Source organism: Nyctereutes procyonoides, unplaced genomic scaffold, assembly GCF_905146905.1.
Source record: "Nyctereutes procyonoides isolate TBG_1078 unplaced genomic scaffold, NYPRO_anot_genome, whole genome shotgun sequence".
In the NCBI taxonomy this organism is placed as follows: Eukaryota; Metazoa; Chordata; class Mammalia; order Carnivora; family Canidae; genus Nyctereutes; species Nyctereutes procyonoides.
In genome coordinates this window covers 36,213,051-36,224,712 of record NW_026575052.1, presented here as the reverse complement: position 1 = coordinate 36,224,712, position 11,662 = coordinate 36,213,051, and positions in this window count along the sequence as shown.

Sequence of the window (11,662 nt, the reverse complement as noted above, 5' to 3'; positions counted from 1 at the left end):
AGTAAATGCCAAAGAATCCTGTAAACACGGAAAAGATTCATTACTCTATTTAATTAACAACTAGGTGCTTGGTGGGTGGGACAGCGGAGGATGAGAGGAGCACACAGAAAGGAAAAAGATGCTCAGCAGGCTATTTCAAGAGCAGTAATTGTTAACCGCAGTTAGGTTATGGAGTTTTTGGAAAATCTGATGAAAGCAATCTTTTGATCCTCTTAGAAAAAAGAAGGTATATTAGACAAGAAAGGGAAGTAGATACTCTAAAATTTAGAATCTTTTTCCCCAGCTGTTCAGTCTTCACTGATAAGGCCTCAAAGCCCTCCCAACTTCCATCTTTAGAGTCTTTATAGCTATTCCAATTTCTACAGGCTCTGGTTCCTTAAATCATTGCCACGTGTTTTTGGTTTTTGACACAGCAGCCCTTTGCTTCTAGGAACCAGTTTCTGTTACAATGACTTATTTCTGTATGAGAGATTGCCCTAAGTCTTAGTGGCTTAAGATTCAATTTGTGCTTGAGGATGTGGGTTGGGAATTTGAGAAGGGCTTGGCTGGATTGTTATTCTCCATAATGTGTTACCTGTGGTCACTTGGCATTCAGTTGGTGGCTGGTATTTTCCAGAAGTTCTAGAGGTACTCAGCTGCAAGGCTGAGTACACCTGAGCCTCTCTTCCTCTCCCTATAGGATAAGGGTCCCTCCAAGTGGATATCCAGCAGGGTAGTTGCACTTCCTAAATGGCATCTTGTGGCTTCAAAATTGGTAACTGGCACATATTCATTTCTACATTATTCTAATGATCAAAGAAGTTATAAGAATCAGCACAGACTGAAAGGACTGGAATGCAGACAATCCCCCACACCTCAACCTATCTCGGCTTTCCCCCTCCCTCTCTGGGAGGAATATGAGAGAATCTGTGGCCATTTTTAATCTACTGCATATAGCTTATTAAATTGTTCTTTTTTATAATTCCTTAGTTTGGATGCTTACGTTATTTATTTCAGTCTTATTTCTTCTAGTCTAAGAAGCAGAGCTAAGTATCCCTTTTACTATGTCACAAAATTAGTGTTTTATGATGTTTTGTTATCATTTATATATGAATATCTTACTTACCAATATGTTTGACTCACTAGTTATTTGAAATGTGTTAAATTTTCCAAAAGGTTTTCATTATGCATTTTTATTTTCATCTCAATTAATTGTGATGTGGTGGAGATTGTGTACATGACACCAAGTATCTGAAATTTTGTTGATATTTGTTTTTGTCAGGATTTCCACTACCAACTTAAAAAAATTTCACTGTATGCATTAGAATAATATATTTTTTTTCATATGGAGCAGAACCTCTTTTTCCTCTCTTTCTCTCTCATCTATTTATCATCTGTCTATGAAGAGAAATTGTCAGTCTTACCCTATAATTCTATATACTTTTACCTACATATTATAAAATCCTGTAGAAGATTATAGTGACTATTAGAGAGATTTGTGATCTGTTCATCCTAAAACAAAGTCCATTCTGAATTTATTAGTTAATTTGTGACATATAATTTAAAAAAGATACTCTAACTTCGAAGTTAGATTTTAAAAAGCAAAGTAACAGGTACTTAACTTTTCTAAGTCTTTATTGACTTACTAAACAGAGGAACAATACTTTCCACAAAAGATTTGTGGTGAGAATTAAATGAAACCATGAGAATTAATGAAAATTACACGGGGAAAGTAGAATGTCTGGTAACTAGAAAGTGCTCAGTGAATTGTTACCTTTGATCCAAACAGAAAGTGTACTTGGCTGTGAAAATAAGTCACACAATTGGTGAGTTTTCTTAAGACATCAGATTGAAGAAAAGGCACAGAATCTTCACTTAAATATATTCCTAATTTTCACTGTATTTTTCAGCAGAGAATCCAGGCCAGGAGGCCTGTGGTTGACCCCCCAACCACTCTCTGTGTACGAAGCGCTGTGTGTTGACATTCAAGGGCCACATTTCATTCACAGCAATTTCTCTCCAGGCTGCACACGTAGCTCTGGTACTCAGAGCTAATGCATCCCCAGCCTCCATTACAGCTCAGAAAATAGTTTTTTTTGGAATCAAGTGTTTTATAGAATATGTGCTTGTTAGAGTAAATGTTTTAAGAGGATAACAGCAAAATGATTCTCGTACATATATACTGCCCATACGCCAAAGGCAGATGCGTTCACTTGTCCATGGTTATGTACAATTGCAAAGTGTCTGTCACCATGAACAGAATAGGAATCGCTCATCTATTCTGAATATCACTCACATTGTGTTATATCCAGCAGTATCCTTTGAAAAACAAAACTATTGCTCTTTCTACTTTACTTTTGCACACAATAGTCATCATCAATTTTGTGCTCAGTTTGACTGTCTTTGTGGCAATTTGGTGACTTAAATTTGCATTTTTCTAGAAAGGGTACAACTTTGAACGATGCTTCTGTATTTTCAGGCTTTGTCATGGAATTGATGAATTTGAAACCGGAAAGCAGTATTTTGTACTCATTCTGGGAAAAGATCAATTTGCTTGCTAGTGGAGGCCCTGTGTTTTGTTGTAGAAAGATGCGTAACTTTCTGTGGCTTCATAAGACTAGTTGATAATGCTTCATCCAGACACTGCCAAATTGCAAAAGGGAAAAATGAATTGCTTATCCAAAAAAAAAAGCAGACTCTCTGATATTCGTCATGTTACTTTTTTTTTTTTTTTTTTTTTGTCAAGTTACTTTCTATTGGTACTTTGTTTTGGGGCATTTGTGGCTACTTGGGGGAAATTGCCATAATCACAGTTTCACTAATTTTCGTTTATTTAAATGAATATTCCTGCCCAAACTGTGGTAATAATACATTATTTCAATTAATCCCCTTTGAGACTTTGGTCCAGGTCTGCAAATTTGGGAAACAGTGTAACATGGTGGTGACAATGAAGCATGCAAATTAAAGCACAAAATAATTAAGATTCAAGTGACCTGAAAGCAGGTTTTAAGCAAGATGACTGGGATTGCGACAAATCTTGTAGTGCCTGAAGAACCTGTAAAAATATAAATATTATAAATAACTTACTGAGATTTCTGCAAAAATGAAATTTATTTTTATATTTTATACTTAGGAACAAAAAGCAAAATTCCTACACTCCCCAATAATTATTTTACAAAAATTTTTTACCTTTGTCAATCTGATGGGTGAAAGCATCTCATTGCAAAGCTGATTTACGCTTTCTAAATTATGAGTAAGATTGAGTATCTTCTCAAGTATTCAGATCTGTTTATGTTTTCATTTCCGTGATCTGCTTAAGGGATTTTAGTCTTCCCTTAAGAACTCTAAGAAACTTGCCCTTTGTCTATAATATGTGTTGGAAATAACTTCCCAGTTTTTGATTTGTCTTTTGGGTCATTTTCATTTTATATCTCCCACTGCATAGATATTAAACCAGTGCTACCTCCAGTTAAACCTTCTAAAGGAGCCATGTCCCTGAAAGCTCAGAGATAATCCTGGAAAGAAGAATTACCTGGATCAATGTAAAAGATCACCATTATCTTTTATAGTATCCTCGGTGTTCTTGTCAGAAGAAGAGGAGAGAGTTGTGAAGGACACCAAGGGAGGACTGACATCTATGCTTGGGGAGCTTTTGGAATATTTTGAATAATCTTTTAAAATATAAGTTCCCAGAATTGGGTTTAATGACTTAAAGAATACATCATGTTTTGAGTTCTCGACCATGATTCCATGGCAGCATGACTGTTTGCCCACCAAACGCTGATGCTCCCATTGCATAAAGTAGAGTTGTTGCTGAGTAGTCACCGTCTGCCCAGGAACCATGTTTGCAAACTCTCCCTCTTCATTCTCATAATGTGGTCATGTCACGTGACTGCTTTATGCAAATGTAATAGGAGTAAAAATACTCTATTACTTTAGGCCAAATACTTAAGAAATAGGTGTAGCTTTTCCACTCTCTCTCCTCTACTGGATGGACTTTTCTACACAAAGCAACTTTCAAAATCAAGTGTAGAGCAAAGTGAAACTTCCATAGGACTGAGCCCCTGGGGAGCAGAGCTAACCCTCCTCTTAAGCCTGTCTTCTGCTATAGGGATTTTCTGTGAATAAAAAAAAATAAATATTTGTAAATCTTAAGTCACTGAAATTCTGGGATGTTTACTACCATTTCTCCCCCACCCCTGAGTATAGAGGATATCTGAATTTCTAAACCTGCCATGTAATTAGACTGAGAACATATGATTAAGTTCTCATCAAAGAGTTGGGTTGTATTTTTTAATTCACTCTGACAATCTCTGTCCTTTCCATGGTGCATTTAGAGCATTGGCCTTCAAAGTGATTATTGATGTCATTGAGTAAATATCTGCCACGTTCATTACTGTTTTCTACATGTTTCCTTTGGTCTTTGTTCCCACTTTTCCCCCATTTTTTTCTCCTTTTCTGTGGTTTTAACTGAGTATTTGATATAATTCCATTTTCTCTCTTACATTTCCTTTTTTACTTTTCATAGTGGTTATCCTAGAATTTGTAATATTCATTTACAGTAAATTCAAGTGTATTTTATTTTTTTAAAGATTTTATTTATTTATTCATGAAAGACACACACACAGAGAGAGAGAGAGAGAGAGGCAGAGACACAGGCAGAGGGAGAAGCAGGCTCCATGCAGGGAGCCTGATGTGGGACTCGATCCTGGGACTCCAGGATCACACCTTGGGCTGAAGGCAGCACTAAGCCGCTGAGCTACACAGGCTGCCCTCAAGTGTATTTTCAAATAACACTATACCACCTCCATGGGTAATGTGAGTAGCTTATAATTACAAAATAATCTTAATGCCTTACTCTCATCCTTTGTACATGTCTGTCATTCATCTTATTGATATAGAAGCACATATAATTATATATACATATAAGTTTATCATTAACGATTAGGGAAATGCAAATAAAGACCACAACGAGATGTCTGTATACACTTATTAGAGCATCAAAAAACAAAATTATTAGAGTACCAAATGGTGGTGAGGATGTGGAAAAACTGCACCTCTCATACATTGCTGATAGGAATATCAAATAGTATAGTCACTGAAAAATAGTTTGATAGTTTCTTAAAAGAGCCTAAACATGAACATATTACACGAGACTCAGCAATCATTAATCCTGGACATTTATCCTAGATAAATCAAAACTCTTATCTACACAAAAACCTACACATGAGAGTTCGTAGTAGCCTCACTTAATAATAGTCCCAAACTAGAAGCAACACAGATGTTTTATGATGGCTGAGTGGGTGAACAAACCACGGTAGATCCATATCTTGGAATACCACTTAGCTACAAAGGAACAAACTGTTGACTTATGGAAAAACTTAGGAGGTCTCAAAGGCATTATCCTGAGTGACATCTGTGAAAAGGATGAGGTTGGTAGCTCCGAGGGCCCACCTACCTCTCCATAGAAATATCAAATGATTGAGCAAATACTATTAAAATCAACTTGGTCAGAATTCTGGAAAATAGTCAAAGGTTTACAGCAACCAAACAAATGCTGAACCAAGAGAAAGACAACTTAAAAATGATGGGAAGGGATGCCTGGGTGCTCAGTGGTTGAGCGTCTGCCTTCACCTCAGGTTGTGAGTCCTGGAGTTTGTGAGTCCTCCCTGGGGAGTCCTGGGATCGAGTTCCACATTGGGCTCCCTGCAGGGAGCCTGCTTCTCCCTCTACTTACGTCTCTGCCTCTTTATCTATGTCTCTAATGAATAAATAAATAAAATATTTTTTAAAAAAATAAGTGATGGGAAAACTCTGCAGCTTTTTATTTACCCTCCTCCACTCCTGTTCTTGGCCCACTGATGGTCTTGAAGGTGGCAGTGTCCATTCCCAGGGTGGGACTTTAGTCTCTCGTTCTGGAGGGAACAGAGATGACTTTACAAACAATTGTGTTTATCTAACCTATCCAAGGGCTACTTGAAGGGCTGACACAGAGGGATTGGCCTTGTTTTGCTCTACTTAGAACTCACCAAAGTCACAAAAGTTCTTGGCATTCTTCAAAAACAGTATTAGGTAAATGGACAGTTGGCCACCACCAACGATAAAAGATTAAATTGAGGTACACCTGGAGAGTACTGAGAACCTGGGAGGAGAAGCTGGGAGAGAGTTTCTGTGGGAGAAAGCATTCAAAAGCATAGGGAATATTCAATGGTATTGTAATAGTGTTGTGTGGTGACATACAGGAGCTACACTTGTAGGGAGCACAGCATAATGAATAGTTGTTGAGTCACAATGTTGTACACCTGAAACTAATGTGACATCACGTATAAACTATACTAAGAAAAAATTTTTAATGAAACAGAAGTTTCATTATGTATAGTATAGCAGGGAATTTAGAAAGCCACAGGCACGATCAGCGCAGAACACATGCTGAGGAAAAAAGATTTTAAGCTTCTACCTTGGAATGACCTCTAGTCCCAATGCAAGCAGAAAGTGAAGCGTAAGGCAGGGTTTGAAGTAGCCTGGCTAAGCACTGAAGGAGTGCTCCAGCACAATCATTTTGTAAAAGCTGAGAGAGGATCTCTTTCTCTTCTTTTTCATTTACTTCTACTACTCCTTCTCCTCCTCTTCCTTCTTCTTCTTCCTCCATCTGCCCTCCTCCACCTTGTATCTCTCAGCTCGTTCCTGGGACTCAGGGATATCAGTCAAAACACTAGCTCAACTCAAACTAAGTGACAAGATTCCTTCAGAGGCCACATGTGACAAACATACAGACTTAGCATGGTTTAGAAAAGTCACTAAACAAACTACATAATATCTAGCTACTATCTATATGAAACTACATAAACAGACTTGAGGGAAGGCTAAGAGTCTGATTTCCAGGGTTATCACATTGTAATATACAAAATATCCAGTTTTCATTAAGGGCATCATCCTGACAGAAATTTTTTTTTAAATAGTCACATCCTGTATGATTCCATTTATTTAACGTTCTTGATATAACAAAATTACAGAGAACAAATTAATTATTTCCATGGGTTGGGTATAGTGAGGAGGGGGAGATAGGTATGATCTGTATCTCCTCAAGATAGCATGAGGAACATCTTTTGATTCTGTTTAATTTTTTTTTTAAGATTTCATTTATTTGAGAGAGAGAAAGAGGGAGGGAGAGAGAGAGAGAGAGGGAGAGAAAGAGAGAGAGCATGAGTAGGGGGAGGAGCAGAGGGTAAAGAAGACTCCCCACTGAGTAAGGAGCCTGGCACGGGGATTCCGAGATCATGACCTGAGCTGAAGGCAAATGCTTAACCGACTGAGCCACCCAGGCAGCCCTTGATTCTGTTTCTTGACTATAGAGTGGTTCATGAATCCACCCCTGCCATAACATGACACAGAAGTATAGACCCATAATATACCAACATCAGTTTCTTTGCTTTGATATTGTACTCTTGTTTTACAAGAAATGACTGTTGAAGCATACCAGGTAAAGAGTACATGGGACATGTCCCTGCTATCTCTCTAATTTTCTGTGAATCTATAATTAGTTCAAATCAGAACTTAAAACATAGGAACTTAAAATGTTAAACTTTGTAATTGGATTTGATAAGTTGTAGGAAAACTCTTACAGGCGTTTTTTTCTTGAGTTTCACATTTTCTATTAATAAGTCTGATGTTGATTGTAGCTATTTAATAGATTCTCTTTATTCTGTTAAAAAAACTTCCTTATAGGGATCCCTGGGTGGCGCAGTGGTTTGGCGCCTGCCTTTGGCCCAGGGCACGATCCTGGAGACCCGGGATCGAGTCCCACATCGGGCTCCCTGCATGGAGCCTGCTTCTCCCTCTGCCTGTGTCTCTGCCTCTCTCTCTCTCTCTCTCTCTCTCTTTGTGACTATCATAAATAAATAAATAAATAAAATTTAAAAAAAACCGAACTTCCTTATATTCTTGATTATATTTGATTTGGCACATTACATATTCCATCTTTTAAAATGTTAAATATTTCATTGTGGTCTGCTGGGTGCACTATGATTTTTAGATTTTAAGCTTCCTAAATAAGTTTGGTGATTATAGTTTAAGGTGTAGTTGTCCATTTGTATTATTTTTCAAAATTTCCAAAGGCATAAACACACAGAAGAATAGATTCACACTTAAAGAGTAGGCAAATGAATATCACTACTTCATAGAACATGACTTATTTCCAAAACTGTCAAGGAAATCCCATATTGGTGCCTTATGACTATAACCACATTTCTTTCGTAACTCTTCTAGTTCTTCTCTGAAATAGGAATATGTTGTTCTACGTCTTCAACCTGATTTTATTGCTAATTTAAACAAATGAATAACTTGGGATCTTGGTGTTCCCATCTATAAAATGGGGGACAATTTTCTCTTACTTTGTCTCATGGGACTATTGTAAACATTAAGTTATATTAGTTATTTAAAATTTTATTTATTAATTCATTTATTTTGAGAGAGCAAGAGAGTGAGCAAGTAAGCAAGGGAAGAGGCAGAGGGAGAGCAAGAAAGAATCTCAAGCAGATTCTCTGCTAAGTGAGGAGCCCAACGTGTAGGCTCAATCCCATGACCTGAGCTGAAATCAAGAGTTGGGAGTTGGATGCTTAACCCACTGAGCCACCCAGGTGCCCCAAATTAAGTTACATTAGTAAGGAAAGGAAGATTACTTATAAATAAAATATATTGTTATCACTTCATCTGCATTTGATAGATTTTCAGAGAATGAGAGTAATTCTGGTTTCCAGGTTTGATCATTCTTTTTTTTTTTTTTGACCATTCTTTTTATAGCAAAATACACACAGGTTTTGATGGTTCATGTCCCCTCACAGATAAGTTGGTCTATATGGGAAATATTGATTTAATTTAAGTATCTATGACATGTGTTTCCATTGTTCCCCATCTTTCTGATATTCTCTCTTAAGCTGCCTTGCCTTTTCCCTCCAAGGGCTCACTCACAACCTTTTTGCCTCTAAGCACTTTTCCAGGGATGAGTCACAAGTTAGAAGAATGTCTAGGAGCATCAGCTGATCTGATTGCAGACTTTACTGAGTCTTATGCAGGTATTATCTCCTATGATTAGCTTTCTTCTTTAGTGCTGACAGTCTGCTCTGCTTGAACAGTTCTATGAGTTGGCTTCTCAACCTCAGCTGGTTAGAGTTGCTATAAAACTGAGTTTTTAGACACTTGTATTGATAACTATAAAACTTGGCTTGCTTTGATACTACCTAAGATTTATATATAGTGTGAGGAAGCCTCTGGCCAGGGGAAATAATTACTCTGCTGACATTATCTCTTAAATACTAGTGGCTCAGCACAGACTTTAAATTTCCTTTCAGATCTATGGGATACTCATGTTACAATGTACTGCTTCGTCCTGGCCATCTGTCTCCTGGAAAGTCACAAAAGAAAAATCACAGTAATCGAAGCTTTCTGTGAGATTTTACACTTCTACTGAGTGAAATGCATGCTTCCCTATATTTCATGGCAGTGTTTGTAATACTGGTCTGCTAACAACTTTTCTTTTGAGTCACCTAAGTCCCCTGGGTAGCATTTTCTTCTGATTCATCTAATTAAATGACAGATCAAGGATTGGTGCCAGGCTAGTGGGCCAGCTAACCCATTTGAATAAGTCTTTGAATCATATTAGAAAAAGATTTGAAGTCAATTCCTGATGAAGAGCCAACAGATGCAATAGCAAAAAAAAAAAAAAAAAAAAAAAAAAAAAAGTAGAAGAAATTCAGAGGTAAAAACAAGGAAGAAAAAATCTTTGTCTATCTTTGTTGTAGCTTATCAAGTTTTCTTTCTGTCAAACCTGGGAAGAATAGTGGCATGTAATTCTTAAATATGGAATGCTCAGAAAGGATTTGTGTCTGAATGGCTAAATATATAGTCATTCCTGTGGCTGTCTTGTTTTTATAAGAACAAGATCTGATTATTGCAATAATACTGCTAGTAATATCCTGTTACTAAATGTACAATAAGAAGCTTCTTGGTTTTGAAAACATTATTTTTATTTCTCATGAATTCAAAAGCTGAAAAGATCTAGATATAAGAAATATGAATGATATTTTGCCACCTGTTAGGACTCAAACTCTTGAGAAATACTTTATCTGAAGATGAGGAAGAGATGGAAACCCCGGTCTGATAACTTTCATTCACCCTCTGTCTCTCCTGCTCTCCATTATCTGACCTTGCCTTTCTCCTGAGGTTAGAAAGCTCTAGAGACTCTAATGGGTCAGGTTAAGGTGACTTCTATCTGTGAGAAGTAGTTGTGAGTGGTTTGCCAGTTTGAAGGGGCAGTGCCTAATGAAAAGGCCAAACATGGGGGTGTTGATGTTATCACAACAGGGGCATCACTTTCATGGCTTTGAGCTGTGACTTGTATAGTTGAGGTGAGGTGTGTGACCTCAAGGCTATTGGGAAGCACCATCTTGGCTCCTCCTCATTCTCTCCTTTTAGAGCTCTTTCCTGGTCTTCTTTCAGAACATCCTCTTTCTTTATGGAAATATTTCTTTCTGATATAGTATATTAATAGTCCCTTCCCACTGTGGAATCTCAAAAAATTGTTTATTTAATTTTTGTTGATATAGATCTTATTTCATGAATGTACTTTGCATATTCAGCCCAATAATTGGTATTTAAAGAGCCTTTCTTCACCTCATGTCCACCACGAGATCTCTTCTTATAATCTTGAATCGTTTGATCTTTGTGCTTACTTTATTAGACCATCTGTCTAATGTTTGCTTTCTTTCTTCTTGCAGCTCTCAGCCTCCTTCCTTTTTTTTTAAGATTTTTTTTTTATTTGACACAGAGAGAGAGCCTGAGCATGGGGGAGGGGCAAAGGAAGAAGGAAAAGCAGACTCCCTGCTGAGCAGGGACCTGATGATGATGATGATGATGATGATGATGATGATAATGTGGCGCTTGTGGGGCTTGTGGGGTTTGATCCCAGGAACCTGGGACCACAACCTGTGCTAAAGGTAGGCATTTTAACTGACTGAGTCACCTAGGCGCCCCCAGCCTCCTTCTTTCTCCCTTTGCTCTGCATTAAAAAAAAATCCTTTTTCTTATTCAAATATGTTTATTTTTCTCTCTTCTTTCATATCCTAGGTGCAGGAGTTTGCAAGGATAGAGAGAAGTATTTTTTCTCTCCTAGGTGAGAAAGAAACTTACATGTTGTAAAAGAAAAATGCTATTTTGCATGCTGGCAGAATCAGGTCCTCATTGTCAGAGAGGAATGAATGTTTAGAAAAGAGAGGGTAGTTCCCAGGTGTGAGAAAATGTGTGTCATGGAAAGGCAGTGCACTAGTTCCCTAGGGCTGCCCTACAAAGTAGCACAGATTGGGTGCCTTAAATACAGAAATTATTTCTCTCAGTTTCTTGGTGTCCACAGAGTTGGTTTCTTCTGAGACGTCTCTCCGTGGCCATCCTCCTCTCTTTGTCTTCCTTTAGTTCCTTTGTATGTATCTATAACCAACTTTCTACTTTCTTTAAATTTTCCTTAAACATTTTTTTTAAGATTTTACTTATTTATTTGTCACAGAGAGAGAGAGGATACAAGCAGGGGAAGCAGCAGGCAGAGGGAGAAGCAGGCTTTCTGCCTAGCAGGGAGCCTGACATGCGGCTCGTTGACCTGGGATCATAATCTGAGCCAAAGGCAGATGCTTAACCA